The 24,851-nt window shown below is 41.0% G+C and overlaps 1 pseudogene; it reads left to right on the plus strand.

Moving 5' to 3' along the window:
• Positions 1-20,703, plus strand: part of LOC108707584 — a 63,118-nt pseudogene extending 42,415 nt beyond the window's left edge.
• Positions 20,704-24,851: the final 4,148 nt, after the last annotated feature.

The following is a 24,851-nucleotide window of genomic DNA, read 5'->3' on the forward strand; positions in this document are numbered from 1 at the left end:
GGAGGAGAAGGAGGACCCAGCAGCAGAGTAAGAAGAAGAAGAAGACGAGGTAGAGAGCGATGGAGGAGTAGAGGTGGTGGCAGAACCGCGTGCAATCCGTGGCGGTGACACCAACTCCACTGTTGTTGTTGAGCTACCCATTCCCTGCTTCCCAGCCATTACCAAGTTCACCCAGTGGGCAGTGTAGGTGACATACCTGCCCTGACCATGCTTGGAGGACCATGCGTCAGTAGTCATATGGACCTTTGGCCCAACACTAAGTGACAGAGATGCGGTAACTTGGCTCTGCACATGTTGGTACAGGTGTGGTATTCCCTTTTTAGAAAAAAAATTGCGGCTGGGTACCTTCCACTGCGGTGTCCCAATTGCTACAAATTTGCGGAAGGCCTCAGAGTCCACCAGCTGGTATGGTAAAAGCTGGCGGGCTAAGAGTGCAGACAAGCCAGCTGTCAGACGCCGGGCAAGGGGGTGACAGTCAGACATTGGCTTCTTACGCTCAAACATGGCCTTCACAGAAACTTGGCTGGTGGCAGATGACTGGGAATGGGAACAGGTGGTCAAGGTGGAAGGCGGAGTGGAGGGTGGTTCAGACGGGTCAAGGAGAGCAGAGGTAGAGCAGTAAGATGCTGGACCAGAAGGAGTGTGGCTTTTAGTTTGCCTGTTGCCTTTGAGGTGTTGCTCCCAAAGTGCTTTGTGCTTGCCGCTCATGTGCCTTCGCATAGAAGTTGTACCTATGTGGCTGTTGGGCTTACCAAGGCTCAGTTTCTGACTGCACTCATTGCAAATTACAATGCTTTTGTCAGAGGCACACACATTAAAAAAATCCCACACTGCTGACTTTTTGGAAGTGTGCGATCTGGCGGTAACAGTAGAAGTTGGCGGCATTGGCGGCAATGGCGGGTGCGTTGGCCGGCTGAACACAGGTGCCGATACATGTTGTTGCCCTACTGATCCCTGCGGGCTGTCCTCCCTGCTTCTTCTAAGTCTTATTCTCCTACTGCCTCTCTGACTCTCCGTCTCTCCATCTGAACTACCCTCCTCTTGCTCTCTTCTACTAGGCACCCACAAAACATCAATCTCCTCATCATCATTCTCCTCAGATGCATCAATTTCTTCTGACACATCACAGAAGGAAGCAGCAGCGGGGACCTCCTCCTCATCACTCATTATGTCCATCTCTATCGTGTTCTCTGCCAGAATTAAATCTGGTGTAAGATCCTCATCTCCTTCATCTTCTTCTGGCAATAATGGTTGCGCATTACTCAGTTCAAGAAACTCATGGGAAAATAACTCCTCTGACTCCAGTGAAGAAGGGGCACCGGTGGTGGAGGAAGTGTTACGTGGGGTGGCCATAGCAGTGGAGGATGAGGAGGATGTTGTGGTAAAGTTAGAAACGGTAGAGGATGGGGTGTGCTGTGTAAGCCAGTCAACTACCTCTTCAGCATTTTGGGAGTTCAGGGTCATTGGCTTTTTAAAACTGGGCAATTTGCTAGGGCCACAGGATTGCATAGCAGCACGGCCCCTAGCACGGCCTCTGCGTGGCGGTCTGCCTTTGCCTGGCATTATTTTTAAAAAAACAACAACAACAAAACTCAGTTGGTTTTTCTGGAAACGATAATACACACAGCTAGATGGCAGTTTGAAGAAAACAGTGTGCAAATAATGCCTACAAGGTCAACGTATACACTACTACAGCGGTGGATACGGATTACGTAAAATATATGAATGCTGCTTGAAAAAAAGTAACTCAAGTGGTTTTTCTAGAGACGATAATATTATCAATATTTAGACAAAATGTGAACAAGCTCACACAGCTAGATGGCGGGTTGAAGAAAACACTGTGCAAATAATGCCTACAAGGTCAACGTATACACTACTACAGCGGTGGATACGGATTACGTAAAATATATGAATGCTGCTTGAAAAAAAGTAACTCAAGTGGTTTTTCTAGAGACGATAATATTATCAATATTTAGACAAAATGTGAACAAGCTCACACAGCTAGATGGCGGGTTGAAGAAAACACTGTGCAAATAATGCCTACAAGGTCAACGTATACACTACTACAGCGGTGGATACGGATTACGTAAAATATATGAATGCTGCTTGAAAAAAAGTAACTCAAGTGGTTTTTCTAGAGACGATAATATTATCAATATTTAGACAAAATGTGAACTAGCTCACACAGCTAGATGGCGGGTTGAAGAAAACACTGTGCAAATAATGCCTACAAGGTCAACGTATACACTACTACAGCGGTGGATACGGATTACGTAAAATATATGAATGCTGCTTGAAAAAAAGTAACTCAAGTGGTTTTTCTAGAGACGATAATATTATCAATATTTAGACAAAATGTGAACAAGCTCACACAGCTAGATGGCGGGTTGAAGAAAACACTGTGCAAATAATGCCTACAAGGTCAACGTATACACTACTACAGCGGTGGATACGGATTACGTAAAATATATGAATGCTGCTTGAAAAAAAGTAACTCAAGTGGTTTTTCTAGAGACGATAATATTATCAATATTTAGACAAAATGTGAACAAGCTCACACAGCTAGATGGCGGGTTGAAGAAAACACTGTGCAAATAATGCCTACAAGGTCAACGTATACACTACTACAGCGGTGGATACGGATTACGTAAAATATATGAATGCTGCTTGAAAAAAAGTAACTCAAGTGGTTTTTCTAGAGACGATAATATTATCAATATTTAGACAAAATGTGAACAAGCTCACACAGCTAGATGGCGGGTTGAAGAAAACACTGTGCAAATAATGCCTACAAGGTCAACGTATACACTACTACAGCGGTGGATACGGATTACGTAAAATATATGAATGCTGCTTGAAAAAAAGTAACTCAAGTGGTTTTTCTAGAGACGATAATATTATCAATATTTAGACAAAATGTGAACAAGCTCACACAGCTAGATGGCGGGTTGAAGAAAACACTGTGCAAATAATGCCTACAAGGTCAACGTATACACTACTACAGCGGTGGATACGGATTACGTAAAATATATGAATGCTGCTTGAAAAAAAGTAACTCAAGTGGTTTTTCTAGAGACGATAATATTATCAATATTTAGACAAAATGTGAACAAGCTCACACAGCTAGATGGCGGGTTGAAGAAAACACTGTGCAAATAATGCCTACAAGGTCAACGTATACACTACTACAGCGGTGGATACGGATTACGTAAAATATATGAATGCTGCTTGAAAAAAAGTAACTCAAGTGGTTTTTCTAGAGACGATAATATTATCAATATTTAGACAAAATGTGAACAAGCTCACACAGCTAGATGGCGGGTTGAAGAAAACACTGTGCAAATACTGCCCACAAGATCAACGTATACACTACTACAGCGGTGGATACGGATCTCGTAAAATTTATTATGGCTGCTTGAAAAAAGTCACTCCGGTGTTTTTTCTGGAGACGGTAATATTATGGATATTTAGACAGAATGTGAACAAGGTCACACAGCTAGATGGCAGTTGGTTGAATAACACACTGGGCAAAAATGCCTACAGGGCAAATAATGCCTAAAAGGTCAACTTATACACTACTACAGCGATGGATACGGATTACATAAAATATATTATGGCTGCTTGAAAAAAGTCACTCCGGTGTTTTTTCTGGAGACGGTAATATTATGGATATTTAGACAGAATGTGAACAAGGTCACACAGCTAGATGGCAGTTGGTTGAATAACACACTGGGCAAAAAATGCCTACAGGGCAAATAATGCCTAAAAGGTCAACTTATACACTACTACAGCGATGGATACGGATTACGTAAAATATATTATGGCTGCTTGAAAAAAGTCACTCCGGTGTTTTTTCTGGAGACGGTAATATTATGGATATTTAGACAGAATGTGAACAAGGTCACACAGCTAGATGGCAGTTGGTTGAATAACACACTGGGCAAAAAATGCCTACAGGGCAAATAATGCCTAAAAGGTCAACTTATACACTACTACAAATAAAAAAATAAAAAAAGTAAAATAGTAAAAATAAATAAAAATAAATAAATAAATAAAAGTAAAATAAAAAAAAATGAATAAATAAATAAATAAAAAGTAAAAAGTAAAATAAAAAAAAATGAATATTAAAAAAAAAAAATTAAAGTTGGTGCTGCTGAACTACTAGGAGCAGCAGATTAGCACACCAGTCCCACTCCCCAACACTGCTAGACTAATAGCACTGGGCTCTTATAGTAGTAGTAGTAGTAGTAGTAAAACAACAAAAAAATAAATAAAAGCAGTCCTTACAAGGACTACTGTTATTGCAGCAGTCAGCAGATGAGATCAGAAGCAGGACAGCTGCCCACTGCAGCTACATACAGAGCACTGCAGTAGAAGGTAGATTACTAGCCAGCAAAGATACCTAAGCTTAAATGTCCCTCAAACCCCTGCAGACTTCTGTCCCTCCAATAACAGAGCAGTATCAAAACGATTACTAGCCAGCAAACTTTCAACTGTCCCTGAAATCACTAACAGGCAGCAGCTCTCTCCCTACACTATCTCTTCAGCACACACAGGCAGAGTGAAAAAACGCTGCAGGGCTTCGGTTTTTATAGGGAAGGGGAGTGGTCCAGGGGAGAGCTTCCTGATTGGCTGCCATGTACCTGCTGGTCTGGGGTGAGAGGGCAAAAAAAGCGCCAACAATGGCGAACCCAAAATGGCGAACGTCGCGCGACGTTCGCGAACTTCCGGCGAGCGCGAACACCCGATGTTCGCGCGAACAAGTTCGCCGGCGAACAGTTCGCGACATCTCTAATCACAGCAAGGGTCCTACAAAACGTAACGTTTCACACTAAGGAACTAAAATACCTTGATGGGAAGCCATAGGAATATATGATTAAAAAAACATTGCCCCCATCTTGTCTATTGCCTGGGTGCAGGATGATCACCTGTGCCCCCCTTCCCTAAAGAATTGCGCGGTAGCGAGGGTAGATAGAAATTCTCCCTTGCCCTGCTGCAAACGATAACACTTATTACAGCTCTGGAGGGCCCCAAGGTTGTGTGGGCCCAGGTCCACCTCCGCTGGTAGTTACGCCACTGGACCTTTTTAAGAGTTCTTCCTGCCTCACCAATAACAATACCACCCACAATCACAGCAACTGTTGAGGGCACAGTCTCTTCTTTTAATGACGGCTCTGCTAATGTGATTAAATTCAACCATACTTTTGGGTCAAGGTTGAATTTGAGTCACAGTTCCTTTAATTCACCCTTCAGTCAGAAGGTTCCCCTTCATGCTAATCCTTCACCCTTCTGTTGTATAAAGGAATTTTCAATTAAATGAATCTTGTGTCAAAAAGCTCATTAGCATTCTGTATTGCTAAACACCTTCTCTGTGTGAATCAACTACAGTTGAAACCCTGCTGGTGTGTAGCCTCTGCCTGTTTCATTGCACTTTCATGGTACATGTTCCTGCCTATGCTTTAGCTAGTCTTTTTGCTGATGAATGGTTGTATTGTAAAACGACATTTCTAGCTTCCAGTTAAAATAAAAACAATAACTTGACCTTATCAATTGCAGTATGATGTCTCCGTGCTGCAGCTGTGCGAGAGGAGTTATCGATTAAACTGATTGAGAAACGTTTGCTGCTCAGTATTTTGAATTTTTCTTAAAATAACATTGACTTCATAACTTATTGCCAGACTTTTCCTTTTAACATAAGGTTTAAAGCAGGGATCCCCAACCTTTTGAACCCGTGAGCAACATTCAGAAGTAAAAGGCGTTGGAGAGCAACACAAGCATGAAAAATGTTCTTGGGGTGCCAAATAAGTGCTGTGATTGGCTATTTGGTAGATTCTATGTGGATTGTCAACCTACATTCAGACTCTGTTTGGCAGTGCACCTGTTTTTTATACAACCAAAACTTGTCTCCAAGCCAGGAATTCAACATCAAAGGGGTTGGAGAGCAACATGTTGCTCACGAGCTACTGGTTGGGGATCACTGGTTTAAAGCTACAATTTATTTGGGTTATGTGGGTACACTAGAAGCTCCATTGGCTGGAGGCTACCTAAAACTGATTACTGTACAGAAACTACTGTATGGCTACTCTAGAATGTGTGTTATTCTCACGAGGAGGCCTGTTTATCAAAATTCAAATTTAATTAGCGTTTTTTTTCAATCACAACTACAATCACATTGTAAAAAAACACAAACATCTACTTGTTTGTTAAAAGGGTTGTTCACCTTTAAATTAACTTTTAGTATGATGTAGAGAGTGATTTTTGAGACAATTTGCAATTGGTTTTCATTTTTTATTATTTGTGGCTTTTAAAGTTATTTAGCTTTTTAATTAGCAGCTCTTCGGTTTGCAATTTCAGCAATCTAGTTGCTAGGGTCCAAAAAATCCTAGCAACCATGCATTCATTTAAATGAGAGACTGGAATATGAATAGGAGAGAGACTAAATAGAAAGATGAGTAATAAAAAGTAGCAGTAGCAATATATTTGTAGCCTTTCAGAGCATTTCTTGTTATAATGGGGTCAGTGACCCCCATTTAAAGGCTGGAGAGAGTCAGAAGAAGAAGGCAATTAATTCAGAAACTATAAAAAAATAAATAATGAAGACCAAATAGAAGGTTGCTTAGAATTAGCCATTCTATAACATATTAAAAGTTAACTTGAAGATGAACCACCCCTTTAAGTTTGAAAGAAGACAAGAACCAATCAAAATGAAACCTGCCTCATGTTTAGTGATGCAGGGGAAGGTAAAAACACCTCCTCTGAGTCTCCAATTGGAGCCATATTTCATGCTCTCAGTTTTTTTTTTCATAGCACAAGTGCTACACTGTACAAAAATGTGAAACTCCACTGGATTTTTGAAGGTTTAAAACATCATTTTAAAGGGGTTGTTCACCTTTAAATGAACGTTTAGTATGATGTAGTGAGTGATATTCTGAGACAATTTGTGGTTTTTGAGTTATTTAGCTTTTTATTCGTCAGCTCTCCAGTTTGCATTTTCAGCAATCTGGTTGCTAGGGTCTAACACAAGGGGGTAAGCCGCATAACTACAGAGGAAGCAGACCCTGCAGCTGCAGGGGGGCCCAGGAGGTATAGGGGGCCCATGAGGCCCTAATTAATGAGCAATTCCAATATATATTGGTAAAACAGGACAATCTCTGGATATTTTGGGGTTCCTAAAATAAATTTGCTGTGGGGCCCAGTAAAATCTAGTTACACCACTGGTCTAACACTAGCAACCATGTATTGATTTGAATAAGAGGCTGGAATAGGAATTGGAGAGGGCCTCCAAGTGTATCCTAGCCCTTGAGAATTATAGTGTTAACGGCAATAAATATTTCACAACACAGGTATGCTGTTCAATAATTTTACTTTTTTTTTTTGCTTATTTGAAAATTCCCATTTTCCCCTCCTGCCACCAATTTGTAAGAAAACACACACAACTAACACATTGTGCCACATTATAATGCAGCGACACACTGAATCGATTCCTGTTACTTTAATGTGTCTGGGAAATGTATTTAACAGTTAGTCATGAAGGTTTAGCACATTTATACATCTGAATTAATTAAGGATTTTGATGTGCGGCGCTGCAGACACCTTAGATGGGTTACTGAATTTAGTACTGATCCATTACTGCTGAAAGGGTTTCATGTATTTAGTACTGATCCATTACTGCTGATAGGCGTTCATGTGAAAGCATCAGATAGATATAAAGTAGCTACTGTACAGTATATGGTATGTTTCTGGTCTGTTTCAGTTTAGATTTTGGGTGCTGATAATGTCACTGGCAGACCCAACACAAGTTTGGCTGGTGAAACCTTCAGTAAGGAGTAATGTGGAGACTTCATGGAATGTGCTGCATACAGACAGGTAAACAGGCCAACAATTTAAAGCTCAGTTTATTTGGCCAAGCAGGGCCAGTCTGGCATTAAAAAGCAGCCCTGGCAAAAAAAATCAAAGCAGCCCACACAGCGCCGATTCTGGGGCTGCCGCCGCCTGAGGCACCAGCCCAGATGCCGCCCTCTCCTGCTCCACGCTTAAAATTTAGTGGCGGAGTGGGTCTAAGGGGGCAGTATCGCTAGTGCATTAAGCGCAATGGCTCTCTCTGCACTAGCGGAGCCGAATTTCCGGGTTAAAACACGGAAGTTCGGCTCTTAAAGTTACAAGAGGCGGCTTTTTCTGCCCCTTGTAACTGGTCTCTCGCCTTGCCTCATGCCAGAAGTGGCCCTGAGCCCACATATAAATGTGCGACACTGGTAGCCAGCCCCCACCCCACAAGTTAAAAAAGTAATATTGGTAGTCAGATCCCTCCAATAAAATAAAAAAAAAAACATTGGTGGCCAGGAATCCCCCATAAACTTAGCTTTAAGGCAGTCTTGTTCCACCTAGACGACAGCAGCTTCTGCTCTTTTCAGCTTCCGCTCCCATTCGACTTCGGGTCCCATTCGACTGTGGCTCAGCTCCACTTCCCCGGAGTGGCCCACTGGCATACTGTACCTCCCAACATTTGAAAAATAGGGAGAATAGCTTGTGCCGCGCTCAGCGTGGTGAATTTTTATTGACCACACCCATTTCACGACAACACACCCTAATTACTATGTCTATTTTACAAAATTTGGCAGGTTATGAAAGTTTGAACACATTTCTGGGAGGTTTTAGTGCCATGTTTTATGTGTTATACCATTTTTGCTAATGAAAGTGAATTGGCCTTTAAGCTGCTAGTCTCAGTTCTCCCGAGAGACCTGCTTATCTTAAACAGTTACATTTGTTTCTTTGCTTATCTTAAATTGTAACAAAAGTATTCAAGGGCTGCTGAGTATTCTGGACTCTCTGCTGAAAAGTCTCTACTTTTAATTAAGTTTCAGAAACTTTATATCTTTTTCTGGCATCAGTGCAGGAGATCAAAAGACATTTCAGTAAGAAACCCGGGACTGCAGTCTGAACTGTCAAAATCGGGACTATCCCGCAGAAAACAGGACAGTAGGGAGGGCATTTGCCCAACCACCCCGATGGCCAGTCCAGGCCTGTGGCCAAGTCTTCATAACCAACAATTGTGTAGGGGAGCTATGTATACTTGTCTCTCCTCTGTGTTGTTCTGTGCAAGTAGGGGGAGGAGTCTTTACCCCTGTGAGCTGACAGGAAGAAGGAAGTGCTGCACAGGAAGTGCGTCTGTGAGAGAGAAGCAGTCGAGTGAAAGCAAGGCGCTCCAAGCTCCCACATATTACTGTGTGACAAGTCAGTAGGGAACCCCAGTGGCAGAAAAGGTCTCTCTTTTTAAGGTGCAAAAAGAAAATGCGTCCTTGTCAGGGCTCTGAAGGGCAAAGTGTCATCTTCTCAGGGCAAGGAAAGCCAAAAGGAATTCTTCTCAGGAAGAATCTGCCACATAAGGAAATCCCCCCCTCAGCAACTCAAACATAAAACCATCTGGTAAAATATGTGAATTTGCTCCTGGCTGGCATGCTGTGTATATCATGGTTATTTAAAGGAGAAGGAAAGCCACATAGGCATTTTATTGCCAATAGATTAGCTGCAATAGTGCAAGCTAGAATGCTATATTTATTCTGGACAATGTTTTGCCATACCTGAGTAAAAAGCTCTAGAAGCTCTCTGTTTGTTTAGGATAACAGCTGCCATATTAGCTTGGTGTGACATCACTTCCTGCCTGAGTCTCTCCCTGCTCACTTATAGCTCTGGGCTCGGGGGGTGGGGGAAGAGAAGCAAACTGAGCATGCTCACGACCCGGGGCAAGGAGGTTTAGGTTGAAAACAGGAAGTCTGATACAGAAGCCCATGAGTACACAATAGAAGGAAAGAAATGCTGTGTTTCTTTTGACAGAGGACTCAGAGCAGCATTACTTTGAGGGTTTACTGGTGTATTTATATAGATCTTTCTGATAAAGCTTACTTCATTTTAACCTTTCTTTCTCCTTTAAAGATACAGTATATGGCATATACACCCATCAACCTTTCCTCTGTCCCCAGGGAGGGGTGTAACAGGCCATTCTGTTGTGACCCTGGGGGGAGGCACGCCATTTTACCATGTATCTGTAGCCGAGACACAGGACTCCTGCAGCACCACAAGCAAATCAGTGTTAGATTTCTTGAATGGGACTTAAATTTCCCTACTGCTCCAGGAGGTGCTACCCATTCTTCATTTTCTAACTGCAATGATTACCTTAGCTGATTCCATTTCAAACAGCAACCACTTACTTCTTCAAACTCGGACATGTTATCACCCCCTACTACCGTAATTATTGTCATCTGCTAACTCCCCTTGCTTCCCTAGGAATTAACCCACCAAACCCTTCTTCACTAGACTGCGGTTGAACCCCTCAAACAGCAAAATATCTCAAAATATCTTAAACAGGAAGTAGGCAACTGCCGTTGTAAGTTCTGCAAGGACTAGAAAAGCTTTGTTAGGTTGTCAGCACTGGCAGCAAAGCTTTCTTAACCTACTGCAGGTGCTGTCTTGGAGAGAGTAGGATGCATGTGAGGATTGTAACTCACTTGTAGCACTTTTTTGGATGTCTGTTGGGTTGAACCAGAGTCCAAAGCTGGTATAAACAGACTCAACCCTGGGCTCTAAAGTGTCAGAGGAAAACAGGAAGCACCTCTTGGCTCTTCTCTGCGCTATAAGCTTCTCTACAAGCTTCATCATACTGAAATAAGACACTTTCTAAGTATAATAAATTAAAAAATATGTGCCGTTTCTGAAATAATCAACTTTATCTTCACTATCTCTCTGTCAGCATCTTCATGCTCTGCATCTTCAGCTCACTCAAATAACTGATTCCATCACGAACATAATCTAACAACATAAATTTATTTAGTACAAATCCTGCATGTAGAGAGACAGGATTTTTGGTGATTTTAATAGAGTGAACTCTAATATATCTTCCAGGAAAACGGAGCCCACCCCTAAAAGATACAATCAGACTCCTAACTCCTGTATGAAGGGAGAATAAAAAGAGACAGATGCTTAGAGGGGGAGAGTGAAGAGTAACTTGATTATTTCAGAAACAGCTCAGATTAATTGATTATATTTAAAAATGTCTTATTTCAGAATGATGAAGTTTATATTAAATGTTCATTTTCGTTATATGTCACCTTTAAGGTGGATATCTAAACTACTTTCTGATTTTGTCTCTTCCTTTAGCTCCTGTGTGGTGATCCAGCTAATAGGATGAGATTTGTCTGCTCTATAAAGGACCAATGTTTTTTGAAGCCCATTGACTGGGAGACTCTGGAAAGTGGAGAACTTCAATCACCTTACAAAATGGTAAGTACTTTGTGCTTTATCTGATCCTGGTTAGTCTAGTTAAGGTAATGTGACTGGGTCAGCAGACAAGAGCAGTTTATAATCTGCACTCTTCTTTTCAGCCAATAAAATCCTCCCTTATTGTGCCTGTGTTAGTGTAGATACCGAGGTCCTATACAACCTTGTCCTGATAGGACATACTCCTTTTCCTAAATCTTCTCTTTTTTGCCTCGGCCAAAGAAATCTGTGGCAGATAAGAACCTAGTGTCTTCCAAAGGAGAGAAGATTCCCATCACCAATAAGCAACAATAACAATTCCAAGGCATATCATTTCTGCCTTAGAAATGTAGATTTATGCTGGTGACCAGAGACAGGAGTTTGAATATAGCTGAGCGGAACCAGTGAAAGAATCTTTAGTTTTAGAAAAGATATATACCGGTAATAGTTTAGTGAATATCACTGCCAGAATTTGCTGCAATTTCGATATATTATACCCAAAACACCCCAATGTGATCCCTCAACAAACCTTAAAATAACTTGCCCACCACAGATGTCTGAATATTGGAATGACATCAGCTTTCCTCCAGTCCATAGGTACCATAACTAATAAAAGGGAGTCTGAGAAAATCAGACATGCAGCAATATAGTGGGCAGGCAAAGATGGCCAATGATTTGGTAACCATGGCCAGAACATACGTTTGATGTGTAATATTCCAACAGCAAAGTTTTGATGCTTTATATTGTGTGGCCAGGGCTGGAACTAGGGGTAGGCAGAAGAGACGGCTGCCTAGGGCACAATGATAGTCTGCACCCCTCAGTCTTGCTCCTCTTCCTTCTCTCTTTTACCCACCCCTCGGTCCTTTCACCCTCACTCCTCTCCCCTCCTTTGTTCACCTCCCTCCCTCCCTCCTCTCCATCTCCTATCTCTCTGTTGTGCCGGTGGCATGGGAAACTGATTTGATTATACAGATGGAGATGCTCTTAATGCAGGGTCAGACATAGACATGCAGGGACCACTGGGGCTGACTTCAAGGGCCTGGCACCCACTACTAACCTCTCTCCACGTGCCCCTTCCCTCCTTCAATCAAGGAGAGGTGATGGTCCAGTCAGTAGCGTCACTAGAGGGGGGCGGGCCCTGGTGCGTGACGCGCAGCCGGGCCCCGCCCCCCTCCGCACGGCTGCATTTGTCAGTGGCGCGTGAGCTGCCGGGGGGCCCTGAGGGGGTGCGGGCCCTGGCCCGCTCGCACCCCCTGCTCCCCCGGTAGTTCCGCCACTGGGTCCAGTCGGAGAGAGGCAGTGGCGTAACTACCGGGGGAGCAGGGGGTGCAATTGGGCTAGGGCCCGCACCCCCGCAGGGCCCCCCGGCAGTCACGCGCCCCACTGCAGCGGCGGCAGTGCCGCACGGAATATGGTGGGGGCGGGGCCCGGCCGCAAGGCCCGCACCAGGGCCCGCCCCCACCTAGTTCCGTCTCTGGAGAGAGGGGATGGTCCAGGTGCAGTAGAGATAGTCTAGGTGCGGAGAGGGGACAGTCAGGTGGGAAAGGGGTGGGTCCTGGTGCAGTAGTGAGCCTGGATCTTGGCAGTGGAGCGGACCTGGGTTTTTTGGGCCCACAAAGTCCAGGGTGCACCTAGGGTTGCCATCTGGCCATTAAAAATTATGCTTGATGCCCTAGGGTTGCCATCTGGCCGGTAAAAATTATGCTTGATGCCCATGTTATTATTAGGAAAAAACAGCAAGTACATAGGAAGGCCGGTACTTTTTTCCGGAAACGGTGGCAACCCTAGGTGCACGAGTGTTTTCCTGGTGTACTGACACTCTATTGATGCATATTAGCTTGGTCTATCAGTCTTTCTGTTCACTGCAATGCCTGTTTTTCAGTCTGGCCTATTGCTTGATATCATGGAAGATGTGATCCATGCACAAATCAGTCATCAGAATAAATAAGGCACAAAATCATTTATGTCCATGGGAAATATTTTGTCAGGCTGTGAGAAAACCTGGAATTTGTCAGAGAACAAACCGCTGAATAAAAAACACAGAATTATCTGTACTTACCAAAGCCCTACTTTAGTATGGGTCTTAAAATAATTTTTAATGCTGCTTAGAAATGCTTTAAGTTGTCAAAAATAAATGGCATTTTAATAACATAGGATTAAGTGCTAGATTATAATAATTATTCTGGCGTTTATGAATGCAACATTTGTTTATTGATTTCCAAACCTCCAAAATAAAGGGCCTCTCGCAGCTGCACTTTCTGCGTAGGACGCCCTGTTATTGACACGGACCCAGGGTGTTTAGCAGTTGTTGCTGGACACACACAATTGTAACTGCGGTTTGACTGCTGGGAACCTGACGGCTGTGCAGTTGTCGATTAATTGGCTAAACACCGGTCTGAAAATGCTTTCCATAGAAAAGGGTCGGATTGTTTGAATTGTCAGCAAGGTTCATTTCTGGGAACCTGGAGCTCGGGGCTTTATTAAAAGGCTGAATGTTCTGTCTCTCGAAAAAAATATGTGTAGATTGAAGAAGAAAGATGGGAAGGAAATATTCCTTGGTATGGGGAACCAATTGAGGTGGAACACTTTGTGGTTAGCAATCATCGCTAAGTAAAGCTCATACTGCTCCTCAGGGTTTCCATAATGACAACACACATTTGAGATGCTGCCCATGCTAATACTGTATATATCTTTTTATTGCTGGAATATAGATGACAAATTGAACAGATACAGTTGCCAATAGCGATAGGCAGACAGCTTTCAAGTTAGAAAAGGAAAGTGACAATCTGGTCCACCTGTGTTAGTAGTTCAGTCTCGTCTTGCATTCAGAATTTTCCTTAAAGGAGAACTAACCCCTAAAAATAAATATGGCTAAAAATGACATATTTTATATAGTGAACTTATTGCACCAGCCTAAAGTTCCAGCTTGTCAATAGCAGCAATGATCCAGGACTTCAAACTTGTCACAGGGGGTCACCATCTTGGAAAGTGTCTGTGACACTCACATGCTCAGTGGGCTCTGATTGGCTGTTGAGAAGCTAAGCTTAGGGCTCGTCACTAATTATCCAGCAGAAAATGAGCTTCCCCTGTAATATAAGCTGATGCTACAGGTTTGCTGATTATTAAATTCTGATGCTAATTGTACTGGTTTCTGTGCTGCCATGTAGTAATTATCTGTATTAATTACTAATCAGCCTTAGGGCTCTTACTCACTGGCGTTCTGACCTGCGCTCCCCTGCGTTCCGTTTTTTGGCGTTCAGCCGCAGGGGAGCGCAGGAATAGACGCATGTCATTATTTCAAATGGGGCTGTACTCACTCAGGCGCGTGTAGGCGCCGAACGCAGGTTGAGACGCAACATGCTGCATTTTTCCTGCGTTCGGCGCCTACACGCGCCTGAGTGAGTACAGCCCCATTTGAAATAATGACATGCGTCTATTCCTGTGCTCCCCTGCGGCTGAACGCCAAAAAACGGAACGCCAGTGAGTAAGAGCCCTTATATTGTGACATTTCTATTCTATGTGTACTGTATATTGTGAGTGGGTCCCTAAGCTCAGTAAGTGACAGCAGCACAGAGCATTTTTATCAATAATTTCCATATATCTGTCTTCTTTAACTATGGTGGGACCAATGTCTAGCACCAGATTAATAATATAGGTCTTTCCTATCACACATAGGGTCAGATTTATCAAAGGTCGAGGTGAATTTTTGAATTCAAAAAATTCAAATTTCAAGCTATTTTTTGTGTACTTCGACTAGGGAATAGAAAATTTGAATATCAAAATGTATCATGTACTGTCTCTTTAAAAATTCAACTTCGACCATTCACCCTCTAAAACCTGTCGAATTGTTGTTTTAGCCTATAGGGTACCTCCTACAACCTATTTGGAGTCAATTGGTGGACTTTGAAAAAAAGTTTTTTTGGGGGAAAAATGTAGTTTTGTACGATTCGAATTCGATCGAATGCGCTATTACTTCTATCTGCACGATTCGAATTCGGCCAAATACAGACCTATTCGATCGAAAACGGACCTATTCGGCCAAAAAAAAAACAGTTGGTCTTTTTGAATTCGAAATTTCAAAGTTTTTCAAATTCGAAATTCGACCTTTGATAAATATGCCCCGTATTGTACTTTATCAATAATTTCCATCTATCTTTCTTCTTTAGCTATGGTGGGGCCAATGCCTAGCACTGTCCTATCACAATTAGGTGCGCTTTATCAATAACTGTGAGGATAAAGAGTGAACAGGACTGTTATAAAGAAATACTGCATTACTATACCTAATATTCCTCAGTCTTTCTACCTAAGACTGAAGCTCCAGTATGTGCAGGGGATCACCCCTATTTTGACCCTATTTTGAGAGCGGATTCCAATCTTTGTGTTCCTTGGTTTCTGGCAATAAAAATACCAATATTTCTTCTGTGATACCCTTTATTAAAGGAGAAATCAACCCTACCCCCCCAGCCTAACTGCCTCCCCGGGGAAATGCCCCTAACTTTTTACTTACCTCTCGACACAGTTTCAGGCATCAGAGTTCCATGCAGCCATCTTCCGGGTCTCCACGCAGCCCTTCTCCTTTAAATGCATACAATGGCATCATAGCAATACATTGTCCTTACATCTGGTCAAGGATTTGTAACTTATGGGTCAAGACCCAGATTTGGGTCCCCCTGCTGCTTATGGTGGGTTCAAAACTTAGGGGGTTATATACTAAAATCCGAATTTATCTTTTTTAAAAAAAACCAGGATCAAACTCCCATGCCGATTTTAGCTTATTTATTAATAAAAAAACTCAATTTAATCGAATTGCGGAAAAACTTGCTAAAATCGGGCTAAAAACCGAATCGCTCGATTTTTCGAGTTGTGCCCGAAAACCCCCAAAAAGTTGGATTTTCAGGCTAAACCGAGAGCAGACCATGAAAATTTCAAATTGAGATAGGCGCCTCTCCCGTTGATTTATACAGGACCTCGACAGGTCTGAGATGAATTTGTGAATTTTTGGATTCAGGGTTTTTGCAGCATCGGGGTATAATAAATCTAAATACGAGTTTTCTAGTAAAAAAAACCTTGAATTTTTAGAGAATTTAACATTTGGATTTTAATAAATAGCCCATTAATTTTGGTCCCAGAAAAAAAAGGTTAGGAAAACATTACATGATAAGTTCCTGAATTCCCTGAATATTATTCTTCTATCTATTTATACTGTTTTGCTTTCATGTGTCCCACACCAAAAGTGAATTTATTGCAAATGATTGGCTTAGATTCCAGCCGCTCTTCAGCAAACACCCTCTATCACCTTGGCTGAATATAACAGACTGTGTAATAAACTCAGAGACAACTTAGCCCCAGGTATTTAACTCATATTCAATTTCATTATTGGTTCAGGGAAATTATTATTACTATTTTGCCTGAAGGCAAGTTTCTTTATTTTATTTTGCTAATGTGAGTTTGGGTATCTTCAGTGGATAAAATACAACTGATTATAATATGATGATTTTATTGAATAACAGCAATGCCGGCAGTATATCTATACAGTATATATGAGAATGATAATGCATCACCTCCTGTTACATAGAAGGATATTAGTCGACACCACTAAAGATTGCCTTTAATATAAATTACTTCTAATATTTTTATTTGTGAAGGAATAGGGGCCTCTTCCCTTAGAAACCATGGTCTATTTTGAGGTACTGGGGAGCTGGAGAATACTATGAATTGGACCAGGGAGTGCTTCTGAAATAACCTTCATGTCAGGGACAATACCAACCCCTCCAAAGAAATCTGAGATCTGTTTAAATGTAAATAGAAGTCAGGCAGAAGTGTCCAACCGCAGCCCAGACTTGTTTGTTCTTTTTCTGGTGACTGAGATGAGTAGAGCTCAGGATATTAAATATTAGCACAATGAATATTTTTAATACGGGTACAGGTATGGGACCTGTTACCCAGAATGCTTGGGACCTGGGGTTTTATGGATAAGGGTCTTTCTGTAATTTGGGTCTCCGTATGTTGTCTACTTAAAATCATGTAAACATTAAACAAACTCCATGGGCTGCTTTTGCCCCCAATAAGGATTAATTATATCTTAGTTCGGATCAAGTACAAGCTACTGTTTTATTATTACAAACAAAAAGGAAATCATATTTAAAAATGTGAATTATTATTTGATCGGGAGATGGCTTTTCCCTAATTCAGAGTTTTCTGAACAATGGGTTTCTGGATAACCTATCCCATACCTGATATTTTATATATATAACCCACATTGGGATCTATGCATACAACAGTTATACCCCTGCATCTCCACCTACCAGAGATGGGTTTTCCGGATTTATTTTCCTCTTTTAACCATGTACAATCGGTTGGATCTGGCAATGTCATCTGCCAAGAAAGTACTGGAAAATTCACAATAAGCCGCTAGTCCCTGAATCGTACATGCAAAATATTTTCCCTCCTTCCCTAAAAAGCTTAACCAGGAGCCACCAGAGGAGCCTGGCACTAATAACTTCCAGGTTAGTAGTAAATACACCTACATAGAATGGTTTTATTTTCTGAAGTTGAGTGAATTTGCTTTATACAACTTTTTAGATATTGAACTACAGGGTTATAGGAAGTTGATAAGACTAACTAACTAACTAACTAACTGTATGCCTCTTAAGAGGAATAAACAGAGCAGAAACTGGACCCAGCCATGACCAACTGTCAGGTAAGCATAAGAGGGGGAGAAAAATATCACTCTATAGTAAGATTTTATTTTAGTTTCTTTATAATAGAAATAATACAATGTGCAAGGTCAACATCTTTTTCTTTCCCTTTTTTAACCAGGATATATATTAAGTAAGCAGATATTATATGGTCAGAATATTAAAAAAACAAGATTTAAGAGAATATAAAACTCACTTTGGAGTGCAATTTGTTAGCACCTGCACTGACTAACCTTATAGCACTTACAGGTCTCTCTGGGATCTAAGTAAATGACCCCTCATGTCTCAGAAACTTCGTTATCATAATCATCATTTATTTATATAGCACTGACAAGATACGCAGTGCTTTACCTTAGTTATAACAAACATGGAATAAATGGAGGATAACAAACAAGGGTTACAGAGAACAATAGGATTAGAGGGCCCTACAAATTAGAGTTTACAAACTAAAGGTTAGGGTACAATTGAGACATTAGGATTTTAGAAAAATGTTGTGATTTTTGATACAGCAATGATTGATTAATTAAGAGGAGATTGGGAGCCAGTGAAGGGACATGCATATGGGAGCAGCTGATGTTGAGCAGTGAGATAGAAGATGAATGAAAGTCTAGGTGACTTGTTGGAATACCTGCAAGGAGTAGGTTGCAGCAATCAAGGTGGGAGATGATGAGAGACTGAATCAGTGTTTTAGTTGATTCTGACCTGAAATATGGTCATATTCGGACAATGTTGCGCAGTTGAATACGACAAGATTTTGCAAGTGTTTGAATGTGTGGTGAAAAACACAGATGCAAGTTTAGGATAACTCCTAGGCAGTGTGCCTGTGTGGTGGAATGAAAGGTGGTGTTGTTTACTGTGAGTGATATCTGAGGGACAGGGGAAGATCTTGGAGGAAATATAATGAGTTCTGTTTTTGAAAGGTTCAGTTTCAGGTGCCGCTTAGTGATGGGCGAATTTGCGCCGTTTCGCTTTGCCGAAAAATGAGCGAATTTAGTGAAAAATTCGCGAAACGGCGCTTTTGACGTGAATTTTTGAGGGCGTTTCACGAATTTATTCGCTGGCGGTGAATCGCGCAAATTCGCCACAACGCGCCTGGCGAATAAATTCGCCCATCACTAGTGGCGCTGTGACATCCAGGAGGAAACAGCAGAGAGACAGTCTGTAACTTGGGAAAGGACAGAATTAGAAAGATCGGGAGTAGACAAGTAGAGTTGGGTGTCATCAGCATAAAGGTGATACTGAAGCCATCAAGCCATTTGAGAGCGTATCCGCCCTGTTTTTATGATGAACAAGATGGAACCAGAGGAGCTCTATCAAACTTTTCAGCGCATTGTTGAGAATGTTAATGTGATTATTTCCACCTATGGTGAAGGGGAGAGTGGGCTCATGGGAAATATCATGATTGACCCTATTCTTGGCACAGCTGGTTTTGGCTCTGGGCTGCATGGCTGGGCTTTCACATTGAAGCAGTTTGCAGAAGTATATGTTACTAAATTCGCAGGTCAGCAGGGGAAGGTCAGTTAGCTCCAGCAGAACGGGCCAAAAAAGTGGAGGACATGATGAAGAAGCTGTGGGGTGATAGGTATTTTGACCCTTCAAATGGAAAGTTCAGCCAACAAAGTCTGCAACAAATGCTGATGGCAAAAAACCTCCTAGAACCTTCTGCCAGCTTGTATTAGATCCAATCTTCAAGGTATTTGATGCAATCATGGATTTCATGAAAGACGAAACTGCCAAACTGAAAACCTAGACATCAATCTTGACAGTGAGGACAAGGACAAAGAGGGAAAACAATTGCTTAAGGCTGTTATGATATGTTGGCTCCAAGCTGGAGAGGCTCTTCTGCAGATGATTACCATCCACTTGCCCTCAACAAATAAGCAAACAGAAATACCATTGTGAATTGTTGTATGAGGGTCCCCCAGATGATGAAGCTGCAATTGGTATCAAGAACTGTGACCCCAAAGGCCCTCTAATGATTTACATCTCAAAAATGGTGCCCACCACTGACAAAGGTAGATTTTATGCCTTTGGAAGAGTTTTCTCAGGTGTGGTCTCCACTGGCCTTAAAGTCAGGATTAAGGGACCAAACTTCACTCCAGGCAAGAAAGAGGATTTTTATCTAAAACCTATTCAGAGAACCATTCTGATGATGGGAAGATATGTGGAACCTATTGAGGTGCCATGTGGAAACATTGTTGGTTTAGTTGGAGTAGATCAGTTCCTGGTTAAGACTGGATCAATCACTACCTTTGATGGAACCAATCTATCTTGTTGAAATTCAGTGCCCTGAGCAAGTAGTGGGAGAATCTATGGGGTCTTGAACAGAAAGCTTGGTCACGTCTTTGAAGAATCCCAGGTGGCTGGAACACCAATGTTCATTGTTAAGGCTTATCTCCCTGTAAATGAGTAATTTGGTTTCACTGCTGAACTAAGATCGAACACTGGTGGTCAGGCCTTCCCTCAGTGTGTATTTGACCACTGGCAAATTCTGCCTGGTGATCCTTTCAATAACACCATCAGGCCTTCCCAAGAAGTGGCAAAGACCCAATAGAGGAAGGGCTTGGAAGAGGGTGTTCCGGCCTTGGATAACTTCCTTGACAAGCTATAAACACTTATTGCTTTACTCCTGTCAGCAGAATTGATTAGGTGAAATGAACTTTACCCAAAAGATGTCAGCATTCCCTGCAACATTTGTTGGAACCCTGAATATTAATCTCTCATTGGCATGATCGTGTGGACTGGAGGGTTGACAGGAACTGGGGCAGACTGTAGAGCAAAGATGTAATGCAATAAAAGCATGAATGATTTATTGGTGCCATTAAAAAAAATACCTAAAAAAAAATACATAATACTATATACCCAATACCATAAAAAATGGATATTGGGTCAGTTGTTGATATACAAGGATATTTCAAGATATTTTTATAAAATAAAAATCTTTTTCTCCCCAAAAACCAGGAGCAAAATGCTGAAGACCTTCCTCGGGTAAGCAGAAATGGGCAGAAATGAATACAAGCATAAGTTATTTTTATACATTGTGTTACAGTACAATATGTAAGCTTTGTTTCCCATATACAATTGTTATATTTGTTCCTCCTATTGTAACCCGGAGAAAGAACTTATGGAGCAGGAAGATGGAGTGAGAACATTGACAAAGGCATGAACTTTTCAATAAAGTCTAAAATGACCAATTTGAAATTTGCTAAATTTTTTTTAGGAATGCAGAACTTCCATGACTTCATCAGGGAAGCCTCCAGAAAAATCCAACTTGGATGGCACCTGCATGGTAGCTATTGTCACACCCCTTCATTTCTAACATCTGTAATGAAATGGATACGAAATGTAACATCAAATGGGACTTGCAGAGAGGTTAAGCTGTAAAACTGTATTTTAGGAAAAATAAAGGTTACAAAAGCTCAACTTTAATGGTTTGACTTAAATATTACAGCCACCAGAAGAAGCCTTCTCCCCTAATATTCCAGTTCCCACTACACCTCCTGTGCTTTTCTCATGTTGAAAAATGTATTTGTCCAACTGCATTATATTAATTCAAGTTTGCCCTTATATTTTTTTAAATACAATGTTATTTGTAGAAGCCCAGGAAATATTTATAAGTGTTAGAGCCTATCAGAGAGAACCGCCTTGGAGTCAATCATATTATTCTTCTAAAGCTGCCAATGAACCTTTCCATATTCACATAGTATATGTGTTTGCTTTCCCATACTTTTGCTGCTTTTGTTGCAGGGATGGCACAACAAACAACAGAAAATAGTGGCCATTACACTATAAAAGATGGTGGTAATGTGTCCTCATATAATTACTATAATAAGATACTAATAAGCCTTTTGCTATACCTACATTATGATTTTTAGTAGAAGGAGAACTTCTACTAAACAAATATTGACATGTTCCCAATTTCTGCACCAGTCCGTGTAATATCCTGACCCTTAACTAATTAACTGTAAAAATAAGTGAACAAGTCAATCATATTTTGCAGTTCTCAAGTTAGACTGGGGTAGTTGAAATTGTCCTTTTATCCATTGTATTGCCTTTGCTTTTTTTATTTTAAAATAGAAGCAGAAAGAAATCCTAAACAAATTACACATTCTTGAAAAAAATTCTTACCACTGGGGCATATTATCTAATTAGTTAAAGAGCATGAAAGATATTTATATTTTGTATTTTTCATTTTCCAGGGCCTGCGTCACCTTGAAAATGAGAAGGTCATCCATCATGACCTGTGACCCCAGAACATCATTGTACATCTTCTGCAGCTGTAAAGATCAGTAATTGTATAGTATATTTATCAAAGAGTGAAGTTAGACTTCGCCACAGTCCTCCAGAGTGAAATTCCGCCACTCTCCATTCATTTCTATGGGATTTTTAGTAGAGTATTTATCAATGGGTGAAAGTAAAAGTTCATCCTTTGATAAATACGCTTTTCAAAATCCCATAGACATTAATTGAGAGTGGCGGAATTTCACTCTAGAGGACTGTGGTGATGTCTAACTTCACTCTTCAATAAATATGTATATAAAATACATTTTTCCTTTGTCCATGGTGCTTACTTGTGGGTTGCATTTATAAATAAATAGTAAAATTCCTGCTTTTATCAAACGATTTCAGGTGATTTCAGCTCTGACACCATTGGGACAAGGAATCACAGTACTTGGTTCCATACATGGCATCAGAAGTATTGCCCAACTCTGGCAACACCACTGACTATACCTCCAAGGTATTGTGATGTCTTCTCTCTTGCTTTATATGTTATTTATGTAGCTTACATATGGTGAACTGTGTGGACTTTCTCACTCACATAACAGCAAGCCCAAAGATTTAAAGTGGTTTCTGTGATATGAGAGGAGAATCTAAAGTGAAGGAGAGAAATGTTCTAATTCTAAATGCAGGGCACAGGAATATTAGAAACTAACTCCACTTGACAGTTTATGGGGTTTTCCAACTGTGTGTGACATGCTCAGCCTGGGGTCGTTCTTTAGAGATGCCAGTTGCATCAATTCATATCTTGAAATGTTTCATATCAGTACAAAGTGTCAGGCTTCTAATGTATTTGTTACTGTGGATTTAAAAAAAAAAATCAGGTTGTGGATGGATAGATAGCAACATTATCTGAATGATCTGCAACTGTAATTCTTTTCTAATAGTTGACTTTCCCCCCATATTTTAATATCTAGGCTGATATTTGGAATTGCAGCCATTGAATATTGGATATCACTGTAAGTAAACCTCAGTGGGTGTGTACTATAGTGCATAAAGAACTGTTTGCAGAAAGGTTAGAGGGCATTTACGTGTCTTGCTATAACACAAGAAATGATTAAATGTTAAAAACGAAGGGGCTGATTAACTAAAGTTTGATTCTGCATTACGTCTACAATACACAATTTTGAAAATGAATGGCATTTACAGATTCACATTTTTTAATATGCTGGTGATCAACTAAAAAACACAACTGAGTTAAAAAAATTTCAAGTTTAGAAAATGCTTGAAAATCCAAATGTGAGTAAATTGCCCTCATCATATTCTCATGTTGTATTTTATTAAAACCTAGTGTTCAGCAGACTTTCCCAGAAAAAGCTGATGTAATGTATCATGCACGGTCGCGCAACATTATTATTGTTGGACAAATGATGAGCCATTTCAATTGGAACAGGGGAAACAGATTGAGAGGGAGGTGGGGAAATTTATAAAGGGGTGAACTTTTTTCAAACGACTGCAACATTAGATATTACCGTATATACTCGAGTATAAGCCGAGTTTTTCAGCCCCCAAAATATGCTGAAAAACTCTACCTCGGCTTATACTCGGGTCAAGCGCAAAAACAGTTGCCGGCGCCTAAGAATAGTTGCCGGCGCCTAAGAATAGTCGCCGGTGCCCAAGAATAGTCGCCGGAGCCCAAGAATAGTCACCGGCGTCCAAGAATAGTCGCGGCATCCAAGAATAGTCTCCGAGAATATTCGCCGGCGTCCAAGAATGGTAGCCAGCATCCAAAAACGAGACGCCGGCACCTCCAATGGGAGCAGAAACCCTCAATTTTTTGATTGAAATTTACCAGAAGCTGCTGCATTTCTCACCCTCGGCTTGTACTCGAGTCAATAATCTTTCCCAGTTTTTGGAGGTAAAATTAGGTACCTCGGCTTATACTCGGGACGGCTTATACTCGAGTATATACGGTATATAAAATGAAATTGAAATAATTTTTTTTTCTAGGAGTGACAAATTCGATGACTTTATCAAGGAATGCCTCCAGAAAAATTCAACTTGGAAGGCACCAGCAGGGTAGCTTTTGTCACACCCCATTCAATGCCAACATCTACAATAAAAGAGGTGTGAAGAGCAATATCAAATGGCACCTGCAGAGAGGTAAGGGAACTGCTCATTCTCATTATTATTCACTTTATGTATAGATCATATCCATCTGCTGCTCTCATTCATACATTATTCTCTGGCTTTCCTATACATACTATAATTCTTCAACTACAGCCCAAAATAAAGGCTGACATTGTATTAGGACAGAGTTCACTGAACTAAGCCAAATCTATGAAAGATAAACATGATGAGAAGAGAGAAATGTATTAGAAGATAGTTGTAGTTGACGTATAAATTAGCTGCAAAGGGCATGGGATATAAAACATGCAATGACAAATTTAAATGCAAATATAAAAAAAGAACAAATTGCAGCATTATTATACATACACCTACTCCATGGCTAACATTGAACAACCTTTCTCTAGGATTCAAGCTATAAAGAACATGGCAGCCATCAGTGCACAAATGCAGGGATATTTTACATTATATTATAAAAATCTTAAAATGATCTCTACTGTTTTTTTGGGGAGGCGGCCCAAATAGCTTCAAGCCCACTGTTGGCGTACATCAATCATC

The sequence above is a fragment of the Xenopus laevis genome, chromosome 2L (genome assembly GCF_017654675.1).
Source record: "Xenopus laevis strain J_2021 chromosome 2L, Xenopus_laevis_v10.1, whole genome shotgun sequence".
NCBI lineage: Eukaryota > Metazoa > Chordata > Amphibia > Anura > Pipidae > Xenopus > Xenopus laevis.